Source organism: Elephas maximus, chromosome 1 (genome assembly GCF_024166365.1).
Source record: "Elephas maximus indicus isolate mEleMax1 chromosome 1, mEleMax1 primary haplotype, whole genome shotgun sequence".
NCBI lineage: Eukaryota > Metazoa > Chordata > Mammalia > Proboscidea > Elephantidae > Elephas > Elephas maximus.
Genome location: NC_064819.1, coordinates 24,064,812 through 24,073,495, shown reverse-complemented (window position 1 = coordinate 24,073,495; position 8,684 = coordinate 24,064,812).

Here is an 8,684-nt window from a genome sequence, read left to right as displayed (position 1 = left end):
AACACACTACCTACCTAAGCTAACAGAAACAGAGGTAGAACAGCTAAATAGACCCATAACAAAAGAAGAGATTGAAAAGGTAATCAAAAAACTCCCCTCCAAAAAAAAGCCCTGGTCCTGATGGCTTCACTGCAGAGTTCTACCAAACATTCTGAGAAAAGTTAACACCACTACTACTAAAGCTATTTCAAAGCATAGAAAATGACAGAATACTACCCAACTCATTCTATGAAGCCACCATCTCCCTGATACCAAAACCAGGTAAAGACATCACAAAAAAAGAAAATTACAGACCTATATCCCTCATGAACATAGATGCAAAAATCCTCAACAAAATTCTAGCCAATAGAATTCAACAACATATCAAAAAAATAATTCAGCATGACCAAGTGGGATTCACACCAGGTATGCAGGGACGGTTCAACATTAGAAAAACAATTAATATAATCCACCACATAAATAAAACCAAAGACAAGAATCACATGATTTTGATGCAGAAAAGGAATTTGACAAAGTTCAACACTCATTAATGATAAAAACTTTCAGCAAAATAGGAATTGAAGGAAAATTTCTCAACATAATAAAGGGCATTTATACAAAGGCAACAGCCAACATCACCCTAAATGGAGAGACCCTGAAAACATTCCCATTGAGATTAGGAACCAGACAAGGATGCCCTTTATCACCACTCTTATTCAACATTGTGCTGGAAGTCCTAGCCAGAGCAATTAGCCTAGATAAAGAAATAAAGGGCATCCAGTTTGGCAAGGAAGAAGTATCTCTATTTGCAGATCGTATGATCTTATACACAGAAAACCCTAAGGAATCTTCCAGAAAACTACTGAAACTAATAGAAGAGTCCAGCAGAGTATCGGAATACAAAATAAACCTACAAAAATCACTTGGATTCCTCTACACCAACAAAAAGAACATCGAAGAGGAAATCACCAAATCAATGCCTTTTACAGTAGCCCCCAAGAAGACAAAATACTTAGGAATAAATCTTACCAGAGATGTAGAAGACTTATACAAAGAAAACTACAGTACACTTCTGCAAGAATCCAAAAGAGACTTACATAAGTGGAAGACCATACCTTGCTCGTGGATAGGAAGACTTAACATTATAAAAATGTCAATTCTACCAAAAGCAATCTATACATTTAATGCAATTCTGATCCAAATCCCAAGGACATTCTTTAATGAGATGGAGAAACAAATCACCAATTTCATATGGAAGGGAAAGAGGCCCCTGATAAATAAGGCATTACTGAAAAGAAGAATAAAGTGGGAGGCCTTACTTTACCTGATTTTATGAGATACGTAATATCTCATAGTGTTTTGTTAAGACTCAATGTGACATTTTTTGTTAAGTACTAAGCATGGTATCTGGTGCAAACTAAATGATGACTGAATATTGGCAAAGAACTATGAAATAAAATTAAAGAAATATATCAGAGCATATAGGGAGAGACTCACATATTGCTAGAATACAGACAAGCAGCGAGGATCCAAGTCTAAAATCTTCCAAGGGAAGAAAGTTTCCATAAAACAAAATTGGAGACAATTTATATTTCTCTTCCTTTTAACCAAGAAAAATTCCTTCCAGAGCTCTTCTTGGATCACACTTTAGAATACTTTTGATTTAGCAAGAGTAGGTATTTATTTCCACCACTTGTCTGTCAATTTGTCATACTGTGGTGGCTTGCATGTTGCTGAGATAGTGGAAGCTATGCTGCCGGTACCAAAAAAGAATTGATTGACATTCAGCACTTTCAGGACATAGCACAAGATCAAGAACTGATGGTGCAGAAGGAAGAAGTCCAAGCTGTTCTCTTTTTTTTTTTTCTAAAGGCATCGCTAAAAAAAGGCTCCAGGAATTGATGGGATACCAATTCAGAAGTTTCAACAAACACTTATAACACTGGAAGTGCTTACTTACCTTTGCCAAGAAATTTGGAAGACAGCTTCCTGACCAGCCAGCTGGAAGAGATCCATGTATGTGCCCATTGCAAAGAAAAGTGATCCAATGGAATACAGAAATCATTGAACAATATCATTAATATCACACACAAGTAAAATTTTGCTGAAGATGATTCAAGAACGATTGCAACAGTACATTGACAGGGAACGGCCAGAAATTCAAGCTGGTTTCAAAAGAGGATGTGGATCTGGGGACATCATTGCTGATGTCAGAGGGATCTTGCCTGAAAGCAGGGAATACCAAAAAGATGTTTAACTTTTTGTCTTATTGACTAAGGAAAGGCATTTGACTGTGTGGATCATAACAAATTAGGGATAACATTTCGAAGAATGGGAATTCCAGAACACTTAATTGTGCTCACGTGGAGCCTGTACATAGACCAAGAGGCAGTCTTGGAAACAGAAAAGGGGGATACTGCATGGTTTAAAATCAGAAAATGTGTGCATCAGGGTTGTGTCCTTTCACCATACTTATTTGATCTGTTTGCGAGCAAATAATCTGAGAAGCTGGACTATATGAAGAAGAATGCGATATCAGGATTGGAGGAAGACTCATTAACAACTTGCAATACACAGATGACACAACCTTGCTTACTGAAAAGTGAAGAGAACTTGAAGCACTTTATGATGAAGATCAAAGACTACAGACTTCAGTATAGATTATAACTGAATGTAAAGAAAACAAAAATCCTCACATCTGGACCAATAAGCAACATGATGATAAACGGAGAAAATATTGAAGTTGTCAAGGATTTCATTTCACAATCAAAGCACAGGGAAGCAGCAGTCACGAAATCAAAGGACATATTATATAGCCAATTCTGCTGCAAAAGACTTCTTTAAATTGTTATAAAGATGTCACTTTGAGGACTAAGGTGCTCCTGAACTAAGCTATGGTATTTTCAGTCGCCTCATATGCATATGAAAGCTGGACAATGAATAAGGAAGACAGAACAAGAATTGATACGTTTTAATTATGGTGCTGGCAAAGAATATTGAATATACCACGGACTGCCAGAAGAATGAACAAATCTGTCTTGGAAGAAGTACAACCAGATGCTCCTTAGAAGCAAGGACGGTCAGACTTCTTTTCATGTACTTTGGGCGTGTTATCAGGAGGGACCAGTCCCTGGAGAAGGACATCATGATTAGTAAAACAGAGAGTCAGTGAGAAAGAACACCCTCAAGGAGATGGATCGACACAGTGACTCCAACAATGGGCTCAAATGTGGCAAAGGTTGTGAGCACAGGAGCGGGCAGTGATGTGTTCTATTGTACATAGGGTCGCTATGAGTCAGAACCAACTCAATGGCACCTAACAACAACAAAAAGGATTTATTTGGAGGCGGGTCCAAGATGGCTGACTAGGCAGACGCTACCTCGGATCCCTCTTGCAACAAAGACTCAGAAAAACAAGTGAATCAATCACATACATGACAATCTATGAATCCTGACCATCAAACACAAGATTTAAAGAGTTGACCTGAGTGACAGGTGAGTGAAAGGCTGCCCCCTGAACCAGCGACCGCTTCTGGAACCTGCGACCCACCCCAGAGCCTTGAGCCCCCGCGGTTCCCCGGTGCCGAGTGGTGGGTCTGATTGAGGCTTGCTGAGGCAGGGCAGGCACAGGACACAGCCCTAACCCCTAACCCCCTGGGGTAATATCCGTAGAGACTCAGCCAGCGCAAGCAGGCTGCACACTGACGGGGCTAACGAGAGAATGAACAACCACGGGGAAGCAGCGACTGTTTTCGGAGCCTGGAGCCAGCATCCCAGTCAGAAAACCTTGGCGCCGGGCTTTGGTCTGGGCGCAGGGGAGCTGAGCACAGCATCCTGAGACGGCACAAACACGGGGCGCAGCCCTAGCCCCCTGAAGTGACCCCGGGGGAAGCCCAGCCAGTGCACACAGGCAGCGCAGTGATGCGGCTGACAGGAGGAGAAGTCACCGGGAGGCAGCGACTGGTTCTGGAGCCTGGAGTGCGGCATTCCAGCTGGGTGACCTTGGCGCTGGGCTTTGGACTGGGAGCGGAGGGACTAACCCTGGCTTCTGGGACAGCACAAGCCACAAGCACAGGACAGGGGCCTGACCCTCGGGGGCAGTCTCTACCCAGCCAGGGCACACAGTTGACACGCCCCTGGGGAATCTCAGATAAAACAGTCATCCCAAGCAAGATAAGTAACTTCGTCTATATTCCTGGGTGTACTTTCTCCTATCTATCTGATCCCTCCCCTCCCCTTCCCAGGCGGCTTCATTAACATTGGAATTTCCTGGGCCAGAGAGTGAAGTGCTCAGAGGTTTTTTCTTTCTTTCTTTCTTTTGTCTTTTCCTAACCCATTCTCCTGGTCTGAGAGAAGCAGCTACAAAAAACCCAGGGACCAAAAATCCTTCCCTGACTTCCCAAAATTGGACTAAAAATACAGAACGAGCTCCAGCCAAGGATTTGTGATCCACAGTCTTGGGCTTTCATCCCTACAGGGAACAAGGTGGCTATTATAATGCAAAGGCAATTCTGATAGTGATCTGACTGTAATTGTTTTATCAGATTACTGGAAAGACAAGTTTCCCAGGTCTGATATCTCTGCATATTCAACAGAGCCCTCACTGACCCACAATGCGGAACTGAGGGCTGAAGCTCCACCCAAACCACCTAGCCTCCTGCCATAGGGGTCTGAGGATAGTGACATCTACCAATCTGTAGAGGTACATGCATTGGGTGCCTACGGTACAGCTACAGAGCCCACTCACCAAAGTGCTTTAGGAATAGAGACACACCTACCTCCCTGGCACTTGGGGGAAGCCTATTAGCATCCTGCCCCCTCTGAAATGTGACCCCCTGCTGCTACTAGAATCTGGTGCACACAACTATCACCACTACTTCTCTAAGTGAATAGGTGACAGTCTACCCCACACACTTTGTGACCCAAAATCAGATTCTACTCAAGAATAGTGAATGGACTCCTAGTCTTATATTTCTGGTACCAGCCCAAACCAGCTGGAAGAGGACATAAGTGATTCAAAGCCTACAACAATCAAGACAGCACAATCTAGTAGCCCATCTGCATATACTGAAAGAAAACAAAACAAGATAAGACTCAGTGAGCAAATATAAAATAAATCATTACAATATATTATAGATGGCTCGGAGACAACAGTCGATATCAAACCACATAAAGAAGCAGAACATGATTGCTTCTACAACTCCCCAAATTAATGAATCAAAATATTTCCCAAATGAAGATACAATCCTGGAATTGCCAGATGCAAAATATAAAAAACTAATTTACAGAATGCTTCAAGACATCAGGAATGACGTCAAAAATGAAATAAGGCAACCTACAGAAAAAGCCAAGGAACACACTGATAAAGCAGTAGAAGAAATCAAAGAGGCTATTCAAGAACATAGTGGAAAAAAATAATAAGCTACAAGAATACATAGAGAGACAGCATTCAGAAATACAAAAGATTAACAGTAAAATTACAGAATTAGACAACTCAGTTGGAAGTCAGAGGAGCAGAAGTGAGGAATTGGAATGCAGAGTGGGGGAGCTGGAGGATAAAGCAATTGACACCAACATAGCTGAAGAAAAATCAGATAATAGAATTTAAAAAAATGAAGAAACCCTAAGAATCATGTGGGACTCTATCAAGAAGAATAACTTGCGTGTGATTGGAGTTCCAGAACAAGGAGGGATAATAGAAACTACAGACAGAATAGTTGAAGATCTGTTGGCAGAAAACTTCCCTGACATCATGAAAGATAAAAGGATATCTATCCAAGATGCTCATCGAACCCCATATAAGACTGATCCAAAAAGAAAATCACCAAGACATATTATCATCAAAGTTGCCAAAACCAAAGACAAAGAGAAAATTTTAAAAGCAGCCAGGCATAAAAGAAAGGTCTCCTACAAAGGAGAATCAATATGAATAAGAATAAGTTCAGACTACTCAGCAGAAACCATGCAGTCAAGAAGGCAATGGGATGACATATATAGAGCACTGAAGGAGAAAAACTGCCAGCCAAGGATCATTTATCCAGCAAAACTCTCTCTCAAATATGAAGGCGAAATTAAAATATTTACAAATAAACACAAGCTTAGAGAATTTGCAAAAACCAAACCAAAGCTACAAGAAATACTCAAGGAAATTGTTTGGTCAGAAAATCAATAACATCAGATAACAACACAACACAAAGACACAGAACAGAACATCCTGATATCAACTCAAATAAGGAAATCACAAAAACAAGCTAAGATTAATTTTAAAAAGGAAAAAATGCTCAAAACAGGGAATCATTGAAGTCATTATGTAAAAGATCACAATAATCAAAAAGAGGGACTAAATACAGGTGGCATAGAACTGCCATATGGAGAGGAAAACAAGGCAATATAGGACGATACAAGTTAGGTTTTTACTTAGAAAAATAGGGGCAAATATTAAGGTAACTACAAAGAGGTCTAACAATTCCATAACTCAAAATAAAAACCAAGAAAAACATAATGACTCAGCAAACATAAATTCGACTGCTATGAAAATGAGGAACACACAATTTACAAAGAAAAATGTGTCAGCACAAAAAAGTAAGTGGAAAAATGAAATTGTCAACAACACACACAAAAAGGCATCAAAATGACAGCACTAAACACATTCTTATCTATAATTATACTGAATGTAAATGGACTAAATGCACCAATAAAGAGACAGAGAGTCTCAGACTGGATAAAGAAACACAATCTGTCTATATGCTGCCTACAAGAGACACACCTTAGACTTAGAGACACAAACAAACTAAAACTCAAAGGATGGAAAAAAATATATCAAGCAAACAACTATCAAAAAAGAGCAGGAGTAGCAATATTAATTTCTGACAAAATAGACTTTAGACTTAAATCCACCACGAAGGATAAAGAAGAACACTGCATAATGATTAAAGGGACAATTCACAGGAAGATGTAACCATATTAAATATTTATGCACCCAATGACAGGGCTGCAAGATACATAAAACAAACTTTAACAGAACTGAAAAGTGAGATAGACACCTCCACAATTATAGTAGGAGACTTCAACACACCACTTTCGGAGAAGGATAGGACTTCCAGTAAGAAGCTCAACAGAGACATGGAAGACCTAATTGCTACAATCAACCAACTTGACCTCATAGATCTATACAGAACACTCCACCCAACAGCTACAAAGTATACTTTTTTTTCTAGTGCACATGGAACATTCTCTGGAATAGATCACATATTAAGTCATAAAACAAACCTTTGCAGAATCCAAAACATCGAAATATTACAAAGCATCTTCTCAGACCACAAGGCCATAAAAGTGGAAATCAATAACAAAAAAATCAGGGAAAAGAAATCAAATACTTGGAAACTGAAAAATACCCTCCTGAAAAAAGACTGGGTTATAGAAGACATTAAGGAGGGAATAAAGAAATTCATAGAATGCAATGAGAATGAAAACACTTCCTGTCAAAACCTCTGGGACACAGCAAAAGCAGTGCTCAGAGGTCAATTTATATCGATAAATGCACACATACAAAAAGAAGAAAGAGCCAAAATCAGAGAACTGTCCCTACAACCTGAACAATAGAAAGTGAGCAACAAAAGAATCCATCAGGCACCAGAAGAAAACGAATAATAAAAATTAGAGCTGAATTAAATGAAATAGAGAACAGAAAAACAATTGAAAGAATTAACAAAGTCAAAAGCTGGTTCTTTGAAAAAATTAACAAAATTGATAAACCATTGGCCAGACTGACTAAAGAAATACAGGAAAGGAAACAAATAACCCGAATAAGAAATGAGATGGGCCACATCACAACAGACCCAACTGAAATTAAAAGAATCATATCAGATTATTACGAAAAATTGTACTCTAACAAATTTGCAAACCTAGAAGAGATGGATGAATTCCTAGAAAAACACTACCTACCTAAGTACCACAATCAGAAGTAGAACAACTAAATAGACCCATAACAAAAAAAAGAGATTGATAAGGTAATCAAAAAACTCCCAACAAAAAAATGCCCTGGCCCGGATGGCTTCACTGCAGAGTTCTACCAAACATTCAGAGAAGAGTTAACACCACTACTACTAAAGGTATTTCAAAACATAGAAAATGATGGAATACTACCTAACTCATTCTATGAAGCCACCATATCCCCTGATACCAAAACCAGGTAAAGACATTACAAAAAAAGAAAATTATAGACCTATATCCCTCATGAACATAGATGCAAAAATCCTCAACAAAATTCTAGCCAACAGAATTCAACAACATATCAAAAAAATTATCCACCATGACGAAGTGGGATTTATACCAGGTATGCAAGGCTGGTTTAATATTAGAAAAACCATTAATGTAATCCACCATATAAATAAAACAAAAGACAAAAACCACATGATCTTATCAATTGAGGCAGAAAAGGCATTTGACAAAGTCCAACACCCATTCATGATAAAAACTCTCAGCAAAATAGGAATTGAAGGAAAATTCCTCAACATAATAAAGGGCATCTATACAAAGCCAACAGCCAACATCATTCTAAATGGAGAGAGCCTGAAAGCATTTCCCTTGAGAACAGGAACCAGACAAGGATGCCCTCTATCACTGCTCTTATTCAACATTGTGCTAGAGGTCCTAGCCAGAGCAATTAGGCTGGACAAAGAAATAAAGGGCATCCGGATTGGCAC